Source organism: Callorhinus ursinus, unplaced genomic scaffold, assembly GCF_003265705.2.
Source record: "Callorhinus ursinus isolate GAN/ISIS: 27379988/994484 unplaced genomic scaffold, GSC_fseal_2.0 scaffold3, whole genome shotgun sequence".
NCBI lineage: Eukaryota > Metazoa > Chordata > Mammalia > Carnivora > Otariidae > Callorhinus > Callorhinus ursinus.
Window position 1 is genome coordinate 19,120,567 of NW_027397065.1, and position 12,259 is coordinate 19,132,825.

At 38.8% G+C, this 12,259-nt stretch overlaps 1 pseudogene; it reads left to right on the top strand.

Moving 5' to 3' along the window:
* Positions 1-8,553: 8,553 nt before the first annotated feature.
* On the top strand, positions 8,554-9,409 carry LOC112819980 (ferritin heavy chain pseudogene; annotated as a pseudogene).
* The last annotated feature ends 2,850 nt before the right edge of the window (positions 9,410-12,259 follow it).

A 12,259-nucleotide genomic window follows, 5' to 3' on the forward strand; every position in this document is an offset into this window, starting at 1 on the left:
AGATTTGAATATTTTTAATACAAACATATCTCTGAAGCATTTCCCTGTTTTTTTGTTTTGTTGTATTTTGTTTTGTTTTCACATGTGAACATAGAGTTTTGCACAAAGAAACCTAATGTGACTTCCCTGAATTCTTGCATTGAACAAATATTCATGGAGTGCCTGCTCTATTGGACAGGCACTGTTCTGGTGTTGTGGATAGAGCAATGACCAAAACAGAAAAAAATCCATGCCCTCATGACTACATCCTTGTGGGAGAAGACAGAACAAATAACCAGTAAACTATATAGCATATTAGAAGATGAAAAATAATGTGCATAAAAGTAAAACGCAGAAAAGGGATGGATTATACCTGGGCTGGAATGCACAAGACTCAGATTGTGGTTTTAAATTGAATGGTCTGAGAAGTCCTCACTGAGGACTGAGAAGGTACCATGTGAACAAAAATTTGAAGGGATGAGAGTGAACCATGTGGGCATATGCGGGAAGAGTGGTCTAGGTAGTGGAAGCAGCCCAAACAAAGGAACTGAAGCAGGATCTTGCCTGGCAGGTTCTAGCAACTCAAGGAAGTCAGTGTGGCTGGAACAGAATGATCCAGGGGAAGAGGAGTAAAGGTGCGAGAGGGAGAGTTGTAGGAACAGCCTTTTGCTGAACCACAGTAACACAGGGAACTAGGAGTTGCAATTGTTCACCCAATGAGACAATTTCAGGGTCTACTGAAGTGCAGCATCAGCTTTGGGAGGATTCCAAATTGAATTATTAATTTACTTAAGGAAATATGCCTTGCTGGGAGGGGCAGTCCAGGGAGGAGAATGGCCTTGGGGGAAGGAGAGTCAGCCTGGGATGGATATTCATCCATGGGAGCAATGCATCTGTTCTGGGAGACACGAGTGCTCTTACTGCAGATCTGCCTCTTGCTGACTCAAGTAATTAATGGACTGAAGCAAAATTTGGGGTTAATGCCATTGATCTTGTTATCTGGGGGTATGTCGGCACTTGGCAGCAGTGCCTGTGACTGATGGATCTTAGCTTTTGGGTGTTCCTGTTAAGTGGGTGACTAGAGCATTTGTGTTATCTTAGGACATTTATTCTCTGTACAGTAAATTTCATGTTTTATGCCAACACATATTACTGTGCTTTCTGTATTTTCTACTTCTAGATCGTATTAATTCTATTTAAAAAATTAGGGATGGCACAACAAAGAAAAGATAGTTTCATCATTCCCGGACATGTCAGGAGTGTTACCGGTGGTTTGGAAGGAAGTTTTTATTTGTTTAAGATGTATTTTAATAGATCATGTGGAAAAATGCTAACATTAAATATAAAATATTTTTGACTTATTGAGGAAAAACAATGAGGGCCTTCTGTGAAATGGCCAAAATGATATAATGTCGACCCAAGATTGAAAGCAGACAGGGCAGTATTATGTACTTAGAAAAGGGCTTCCATCTTAGCCCTCTCGAGGTCTGGAGAGCTGCTGGGTTCTATCAATGTTTTGTGCATAGGGCCAGCCAATGCACAAGGGAGGTCAGGGGTCTGCTCGAGGTCAGACAGCCCCTGGATGGCTCAATCAGGATTAGCCATGGCCGTTTCTGCTTTTTGTCCTTTGCTTTGATGACTATTCCACATGGCCTCTTGAAACGTGTACACCATCCTTCTGCAACACCCCAGCAAGGTTTAAGAACACATTTTACCACAAACATATTCTTCCTATTATAAATATGCTTAGCTTGCAAGAAGGAAAGAAATGGTAGATTATTTAAGAGTGGCAAAAGGCTAACGTTTCCTACAAAATTGATTTGGCAATACATCAACCTTTTAAAGAGAAATTGATTTTTTAAAAACTTTATATTAAACTGCAGCCTTGGTGATTTCGTTATGCACTATTTATGGGTGGGGTAGGTAATAATGTAAAGAAGCAGGCTGATATATGCTTGCCCACATTCATCTAACTCTAAAATCCTCACTGTATCTTCGGCAATAAAGAAAAAATCCCGGGCAATAAAAAAAAAAAAAAAGCAAAAGGCTAGCCCTCACATGAAGACTTTCCAAAGCTCAAACATGTAAGAACAATGGAAGGTAAAGATTCTATATAGCCACTGTACCTGTCAAAGCCTTCTGCTTCCGAGGTGACAGTAATACATCTATTTGGGGATAGTAAGTTTCCTTTGGGTTATTTTTATCTCCTTCAGAATTTGGCTTTGTTAATGCACTCCTTTGGCACTCTGCTGGCTCCTGTTTAAGGCTGGTTAGTCCAAGGCCTTTTTCAACTTGGTTACCACATTGGTCTGCATCACTGGTCAGTGTTTTCTCGATAATCAACAGATTATCTGTAGCACATGCTGTGCAGCTGAACTCAGCGGTGTTCCGAAAATCCATTTGAAAACAGACTTCATCATGGTTCTCATTTGATAGGTCTTCAAAGTCTCCATGGCCTGCGTTCTTTACCACTCTCATCACTTGGAATTTATCTTTTTCACCATTTCCCAGAGTGTTGGGTGAGTCTTCAGGATTTTTCATTCCCATGGGACAATGAGAATAAACTGTGCCTTCTTTGTCGTTTTGAATAATTAATCTTTGCTCTAACGTGTCAGTTATCAAGGTCATGACTAGCTCTGTTGTGCTGGGAGTGGCTCTCTCTGGATGACTTGCCTGGGATTTTGCTGGGCCCCAATCCACAGTGCTGTGGCTGCTACCATTGAGTGGGTTGCCAGCAGAGGGGCTGCCGGAGGATGCAGGGCTGAGGGTTGGACGTGGTGTGCTCTTCATTTCCAACAGTTGCTCTGCTTTTGTACGAGTGTCACTATGAAAAGCGGCTCTGTGAAAGTCTCTGTCAGTCATGTCGACATGCTCTTCCTCAAAGTTTTTCAAAAACTCAGCACACTGAGCGAAGGAAAACGTATCCCCAGGGATTTCTTTAGGTTCTGAATGTCTGGTGGCCCAGTGGGACGGGCTGAATGAGGAGGAAGACTTCAGAGCATTTTGACTGGAAGGGAAAGATGAAGAATTTGATTTCTCACAACAATCTGCGGGTGGAATTTTGATGCCTTTGCAATAAATGCTGGTTGCCTTTTCTTCTACAAGCTGCATGCTCAGAGAAGATGAAGAACAAAAGTCAGAGTCTTTGCTGCCTTGAACAGGGAAGATGTCAGTCATGGCACTTGGCAAATAATTTATTCCTTCTGTGCTTTGCCTTACACATAAGTCTGATGTGATATTTTCTGGCATATCAAAGACGATCTTTCTCTCTCTGCCCACACCCTTGGTATCCTCAAAAGGCATTTTCCGTAAGCCCGTATCACTTAAACTTGTGGTCTTTAGGGTATCTTGTGAAGTAGGAAGAAGGTTTTTGAGAAGAGTCTCAGCCTCAAAGAAGAGTTTCTTTTTGGGAGTGCTCTGACTAATTTTGAAGTCCTCCTGCTGAGAGATGGCAGATTCTACCTTACAGTGATCTAAAATTGGAGACAGTGTATAAGGCTTAATCTTCTCCCTCTCAGGGGTTGAGCACAGAAAATTCACAGCTGTATCGACATTCTTCTCCTTCTGGACAGCAAGCACAATAGGAGGAGAGACATGCAAACCATCTGAACTCTGATGCTTGTTCTCAAGCTGCCGCTTTTCAGGGTGCCTAATATCAGATAGTGCACAAGACCTGGAACATTCTTTAGTAGTGTGATTGCAGGAAATGTTTCTGTATGTAGCTATTTTCCCCCTTCTTTTAGGCTGAGTTACATTAATTAATATGTTCTGTTTCTTACTCATGTATTTAACTTTAATTCCTTTTTCTACAATGCTTACTTTCAGGGAAGGTCTCTCTGTTCTGGCAATTTTTTCAGACTTAGATGGCACCTTGGGTTTTAGTTCTTCTACCAACACATTCCTACATCTAGAAGAGCAGCTTCTGGAAGTGTACCATCTCTGAACATGTCTGTAAGAGTAATGTTGGTGACATTTTGGACATCTCCTTTTTGTTGGGAACTGCATTTCTGTTTTACAGAAAAATCTGTTCTTGATTTCTACTTGCATGCTGAAAGCCCCACATTTTACTTCTGTAATGATTTTGCCTTTTGCTGGTTTAAGGGCTTCTACTGTGTTTGGTAAATCCTGCAGTGTAATTTTTCCTGATAATGATTCTTCACAGGTGTTAAACATGGCCACTGACAAGACTCTGTCTCGTTGATGAGAAATAGATGAAGGAGGATTATTGTTTTCCTTCTCCCGACTTAGTTTGCTGTCAGGTGAAAGTTGTTTATTATCTTTAGGGAGGAAAGGGGAATTCTGTTTTCCATTCATAGAAGCAGTTGTATGCTCATCTCCATTTTCCTTAGATTTCCCTGATGCCCTAGTCGGATGAAACACAGCCTTTGGGGTGTCTCCTTTGACTTCCTTTTCAAGATCTTTTATATTTTTTTGGTATGCTTGATTAGCAAGCTGAGGTTCACCTAAAGACGAAGCAAAAAAAGAAAAGAAAAAAAGAAAAAGAAAAAAAAAGAGAGAAGAAGAAAGAAAGTTTTCTGTGTCCATTTAGAGAGCAGAGGGTATGCAAATTCTATTTGCATATTCACTGCATATTCTTTGTATTTTGAGTAACATTTTCATTCATTTCTAGTATGTAAAGGTATTTTACATAAAAATTCATTTCTAATAAATATCTTAGTTTAAATCAGTTATTTTAGAATGTGGACAATTACTTGGTAGTTCTAGGAACTAAGAATGTAATTAAGCTTTACTCTAAAACAGAGACTTCCAAAATGGGTGAAATGAACATTTCAGAACAAATTAATGCAAATAAATTTTAAGAGACTTCTAGATAAAGAATAAGTTGCCATGATCAAGTATTTGAACATCGCATTATAATACTACATATAATACTACTATAATACAGGCTAAATCAAGCTTGATTTAATTTGAGAAGGTACAGCAAATAAAGAGACCCAGGTATGGGTTATAGATAGCCTTTTAAATAGGTCCAGTAGTTTCCTTTGCCTGGGTAGAGGCTTTTTATAACACAGAGAAGGTGTCCTAGTATTGCCAGATGCTATCATCTTCCAGGAGAGAACTAGAGCCTGGATTTATTATATTGTGAAATCTCCCAATTTCTAAAGATTGTCTCACATTAAAAAAAAAAACCCTCTATAGATGGAGGCCAAGAAATATAGGGACCAGCTTTGGCCTAAGAACTGCCAGCTTGCAACCTTTACTCCTCTACTTCATAATTTTAGAATATTTTGCTTGAAGACTTGGTGAATCTGAGTATGAGGTAGCAGATCTTGTGTAAAAAAAAAAACAGTGGACAAAATACAAAGATCTCATATGTGTTAAACTATGGCTGAAAGAGTATTTGGAAAGGAAAGGAAAGAAGAATGGGCAACAAATAGACGGAGATGTTATGGAAATCTATGAACCAGGTCTCCATGGAAATAATTTTAATAAGTTGATTAAGCTAAAAATTGGAAAAGATTACTTATAATTATTTTAAATGTTCTTAATTTATATGTAAGTACATATAAAATCATATTTTATATAAATATTTATGCAAATAATAAATAATTAAATTCTCTTTAACCAGAAAAAAAACATCCTACCAAAGTTAGGCTAGAGGTGGCATACAATATGGAGTGCAGAAATATAACTAGTGCTTCAGAATCAAATAAAGAACCATAGGTTTAGGAATTACTACTTTCCAACTTTAGGTTCTCAAGCATCCTGGAGTTCCATGGAGTTCCCATTTGCCTCTCTGCTAGTCTGATTCTCTCATGGCAAGTACTGAAAGAGTTCCCTGCAGGCCTGCCTACAATCTGAGAGCTGTAATGTAGAAATCGTGGGAGAAAAGACATGGAAACATGTCTCTCTAAAGCCCATTTACAATATAGCATGAATACCCTAGTAGTTTATATACTGGTGGACTGTCTTCCAAAACTATAGATTACAGTTTATTCTTAAAATAACACCCTCATGCCAAGAACAGTTCAGTTTATAGCCCTTTTCAATTTCATAATTTTGTAGTTTATAGCCTCTTTCAACCCGACTATACTTTAATTTCTACAAGTAACATAGAACAGAGATAGTTATGTAATAAGCCATTGATAACAGATTCTAAGAACAGGGGTCTTAATAGTCTTTGAATAAGTATATATATATATAAATTTTTATTATTTGCAATATGTACATACCTACCAAACTTCTAAATTGCTTTATAGCATTAATATGTATTTATCTTCTTACTTTTATAGACATTCTGTGATTAAAAAAACAAAGTACATAGCTGGGTAGTTCATTTTATACATACTTTTATAAAGCCAATGAATTAGACTTACCTACTGTGGGATACAAGATTTTCAATTTTTTATACACTTTTCTTCTTTTCCTTCTCATTTTGGGAAGCTGAGTATCTTCAGCTTTCACTGTCCTTTGAAAGCATAAAAATTGAAATTATTTTGCACTCAGAATTTAGGTTTAGTAAAATTATTAACTTATTTGCTAACTTGATAGCATAGTTCTTTCTCTGGTGTCCAATAGTGTTCTCCTTTGAATATATTTTATTACCATAATTCTATTTTCCTTTCCTGTTTAATTCTACCCCAACCATTTAGTGCATTATTATATCCCATGTGAACATTCAAACATGTATTTTTTTCATATGTGTAGACATTTAGGATGCAAGTTATAAAAACATATTCTGTTTAATCAATTATTTTTGTACTCCAACTTTTCCTAGCCTAACAGAAATATGATTTTTTTGTGAAGTTGATGTAAATTTATTATCATCAGATTTATAGCCCTGTTAAATTGAGTGGGGTAGGGAGATGGGGAGATGATTTGTCTCCATTACATTATCACCATAAACACTATATTTAAATAGTCTAAGATTGGATACACACTCTATAGTCTTTGTAGAAGATAAAATTAATTCTGTACCTTTATTGTGAAACAAAGGCTTATTTTCCCTGTTGATGTCTTAACTAATAAAAAGTATTGGGAAAGTTATTTGGGGGAGATGCAGCCTTCTGCATCTTCCCCGGTATCACCTCAGTAGGCACCTGCCTGTGCTTAGAGCTATGCCTGATTCAATCGCTTTCCTTTTAGACGATTAAACTGTCTGCAAAGAGGCAAAGAGAAATAGCTTCACTCTGAAGCAATTGTTTTGAGTGTATCTAGGTAGACCGTGCCTTTGGATACCTCAGCAGAGCAGCTCAACTTTTATCTGTTTTACACATAACTCAAGTAAAACAGGACTGTTTTGTGGCCAGTTTTGGCAAAAATTTATTTAAATTCTTCTTAACTATCTCTGTCCTCAAAATCCCCTATATCCTGGAATGTGATGATTTCAAATCGTTTTTCCTCCATAAACTCTCAAAATCTCATAACTTTCTGAAAATTCCTTTTCCTTAGGCAACCTTTTGTATATAGAGTAACTGGCACTCTTTTGGCGTCTTCCAATTATCCTTTCTGTTCTTTCCCCCAGTAGGCACAATTAAGTTCCTATGGCTGACTAAGCAAGCAATAATCCTTTCTTCTTAGAAGGCTAACATGGGGGTTGGCTTGGGGAGAGGATTACAAACACCTAATTCATATTCTTTCTTTTTTTTTTTTTTAAATTCCTGTCTTACACATATTGGGTTTTCTAATTTAAAAAAATGCTTTAAAAGCACTTGACTGAGTTATTGATTATTTCTCTGTGTTCCCATATAGTTTGAACAGCAAAATGTAGGGGGCTCCTCTGTGTTTAGTAGAGAGTACTCTGGGCTTTGACTCCAAAGTTCTGGGTTGTGGTCTGGCTCTGTTGCTTATTCAGGGCGGGTCGCGCAATTTCTGTGAAGCTGAGTTTCCTTTGACTCTAAGATGGAAATGGTAACAATTTTTACCTTACAGAGTTGTCTTGAAGAAACAACTGAAAATGTGTGATAAATAGTTCCGGTCAAATGGTATCTAACATCTCTAACATTCTTAACCTTATATTGGAGTGTATATACATATCTGTAAGACATACACATTAATATTGAGCAGTGCTTGACATGGGGAGAATACCCATCCCATCAGAGCTGTAAGTGAATGCTTAGATAAAGCTGACCAAACCATCAACTCTTTTTGAGCTAGACTATCTAAATGAAGTGTTCAGGATCATCCCATTCAAAGTTCTCATTTTGCACGGGAAAAACTGATACCCGGAGTGTCCTTGCCTCCTTTATCACACTAATAGTGGCAAATTGAGGACTAGAACCCAGGCTGTTAGGAATTAGGCTAACTCTCTCTTTGAGCAGACATGCAAAGTATAGATGCCCTGAGATGGCTTCTGATCATACAGAGCAAACTTTATATTCTTTTTGCACTTAAGCTCAGAAAGAGCGTGACAACTCTGATCCAGGAAATTGAATGTACTGTTGAATGTTGAATATGTAACCTAGTTTCTAGTACAGTGCCTGACACATAATAGGCACCTAATAAATATGTATGACTAAATGAATTAGATGGCCAGCTCAATCTGCATCTAATTATGTTTTTAAGAATGTACCCTCTTGACAGTCTCCGCGGAGAGTCGCCGCGGTTTCCTGCTTCAACAGTGCTTGGATGGAACCCGGCGCTCGTCCCCCACCCGGGGCCGGCCGCTCAGAGCCAGCTCTCTGCCATCTCTTCCTCGCGCCCTCGGACCTCTCCAAGGTCCCCGCCGCCGCTCGCCGCCGCCTTTTCTCAGCTGCCGCCATGACGACCGCTTCTCCCACGCAGGTGCGCCAGAACTACCACCAGGACGGAGGCTGCCATCAACCGCCAGATCAACCTGGAGCTCTATGCCTCCTACGTCTACCTGTCCATGTCTTACTACTTTGACCGCGTTGATGTGGCTTTGAAGAACTTCGCCAAATATTTTCTTCACCAATCTCATGAGGAGAGGGAACATGCTGAGAAACTGATGAAGCTGCAGAACCAACGAGGTGGCCGAATCTTCCTTCAGGATATCAAGAAACCAGACCGTGATGATTGGGAGAACGGGCTGAATGCAATGGAGTGTGCATTACATTTGGAAAAGAGCGTGAATCAGTCACTACTGGAACTGCACAAACTGGCCACTGATAAAAGTGACCCCCATTTGTGTGACTTCATTGAGACTCATCACCTGAATGAGCAGGTGAAATCCATCAGAGAATTGGGTGACCACGTAACCAACCTGCGCAAGATGGGGGCTCCCGAATCTGGCATGGCAGAGTATCTCTTTGACAAGCACACCTTGGGAAACAGTGATAGTGAAAGCTAAGCCTTAGGCTGTCTTCCCATAGCCACAGGGGTGACTTCCCTGGTCACCAAGGCAGTGCATGCATGTTGGGGTTACCTTTACCTTTTCTATAAGTTGTACCAAAACATCTACTTAACTTCTTTCATTTGTACCATTCTTCAAATAAAGTAATTTGGTGCCACCCCCCCAAAAAAAAGAATGTACCCTCTTGTATTTCTAAATGTATTCTTTCTTATTACTGTGTATTAATTTGTTGATTGTCAATAAAGGTCTATTTTTCCTCACTAGTTATCTCTCTTGCTCTGTACACTTCCATAAGAGGTACCGAAGTCGTTGGTAGTGCCTGGAAAAATTGGTATAGGTCCCATGAGCAGTCTGTCATGGGTGCTACAAATTCTAGTCTACCTAAATGGCAGCAAACATTTCCCCCATTTGCCTGTCAAACAGGGCATGGCTGCAGTGACACTGTCTTAATTGACCCTGAGCAAAATGAGGAGTGGGAGAAGGTGTTCTTTAGTGTCCCCAGTCTACTGTTTCTTTGTGGGGAACCCTTTTCTTCCTCGTCAAATCACTGTATTCTCTCCCCTGCCTCTCTCCTTTCTTTTAGAAAGAGCTTAATAAATTTATTCATAGAGACAGTGCTTGCTTAGGACACCAGAAAGCAGGGGACACCAAAATTTTAAAAGATTAAAGAATTTGGTATTTGATATTTCAAAAAATTTCAGAGCAGTCATCACTGGGAAAACCAGAATAGTGTTGGATTTCCTTCCACATACTTTAGAATTTTTAATTTCACCTTGGCATCACAATCATTTCAAAGCTTTCCTACCGTGATTTAATAAAATTCTCATACTGGGGCATCTGGATGGCTCAGTTGATTAAGCACCCGACTCTTGATTTCTGCTCAGGTCATGATCTTAGGATCATGAGATTGAGCCCAGCCTCAGGTTCTGCTGGGCATGGAGCTTGCTTAAGATTCTCTCTCCCTCTTCTTTTGTCCCTCCCTGCACTGCATGCACACGTGCACATGTGCAAGCTCCTTCTCTCAAAAAAATGTTTTTGCGGGGCACCTGCGTGGCTCAGTGGGTTAAGCGTCTGCCTTCAGCTCAGGTCATGATCCCAGGGTCCTGGAATTGAGCCCCGTATTGGGCTCTCGGCTCATCGGGAAGTCTGCTTCTCCTTCTCCCTCTGCTGCTCCCCCCTCCCCGTGTTTGTGCTCTCTCCCTCAAATAAATTAAAAAAAATTTTTTCATATTTCCTATCTCTAAAACAAGTATTTCACACTTTCTCTTTTTTCCCCCCTCCTATCCCTGCCCCTCTTCCCACACTCCATGATGATGTGGACACATGGTCAGAGGAAATAGAAGCTGAGTGAAATTCTGTTTCCCAATACCAAAACTGCAAGCTTCTTTGTTTCATTTGTATCATATACTATCAAATCTCTCTTGTTTGGAAGATGAAATGGTCCCTAGGACCATTTTCCTGCAATTATCCCTCTCCTCTCATGTAGTGTCAATTTCTGTCTTCTGTTGCATCATTCTCATGTCAAGTACAAATCTTCCCTGACCACTCCATCTGTTGTCACATGTCTCTGTTTACCTTCACAGTAACACATCTTGGAGGAGTTGTCTTTCTATTCTGACCCCACTTTATCTCCTCATGTCTCCTCCAAACCCACTCCAAGGAGTCTTTTATCTGCCTACCCTACTGGGAGCACTCTTGCCCCAGTCACCAGTGACGTCTATATTGCCAAACCTAATGTTCCTTCTCTGTAGTCAGGTTTTTCACACTCTTAGCAGAATTTGACACAATTGGTCATTCTATTCTTCTTGACTCTATTCCTTCTTTTAGACTGCATGGCACCATATTCTCCCAGTCCTTGTCTTGCTCCACTGACCATTCTTCTTAGATGCTTTTGCTGGATCTTCCCTCACTCAGGATCTAATCTTCGGCATCTTCAGTGTTCTTTTTGCTTCTTCATCACCTCTCTCCCTAGGAAATCTCAATCATTTTCATGGCTTTAAGACCATCTATATAGATGACTATAAAATTCATAATTCCACTCCTGACTTCCTCCCAAGTCCAGTGAATCCTGAGTCTTTCCAGTCTCAGCCAACAGTTTCACCATCTGTCTAGCTCAAATCAAACACTGACATACAACCTTTGACTCTTCCTTTAACTTACTTTCCTCCTCAAAACCACCAGCCAGTTTGACCTACATTACTTCAAGTATCTTATCTTAATATGTCCATTTGTTTTTTTCTCCTTGCTACCATCCCAATCTAAACCTCCCTCCTTCTCTTCCTATATATGTGTATATCTATGTGTGTATACATGTATATATATGAGTCTAGATTTTTAAAATTTATATATAATATATACATGATAAATATATATATTATATATATTTAAAAAATCTAGACTATAGCAATAGATTTCTAACTGATTTTCTTCTATATTTATAACCTTTGATTATTCATATAGCCAGCAGAATTTTTATTAAATATATAAATTAAATCATGTCATCCTCCTGTTTAAAATTCTCTAATGGCCTCTCCTTCCACTTTGAAAAAATTTTAAGCACTTTAGTGTTTTTTTACACATATGCAATAAGGTATAATTTTATTCACAAGTAAAATATATCATCACTAGACCTTGGGATGTACATTAAGGTATCCATTCCATTACAGATTCCCTGGATTTACATTTTTCATAAATGTTTATTCTGTGCAAAATTGGTAATAAAATTTAGAAAAGTTACCATGATTGCTGTTATATATCAGCTGAATCCTATCACATTTGAGACCTTTATATTGGATTTTATAGATCTTTTCTCTAACTGGGTTTTGACTCATTACTATAATGAGGAAAAATATAAACAGGAAATACCAACAATGTCTTTCTACTGCAGAATTATATAGTGACACCATTATCCTGAGAAAACTGTTAGATGGTAAAGATTTCTTTTTAAAGTTATTAGAAAATTTTACTGGTGCCACTTTTCTGACAAATTATTTAAAAATTCTCTAT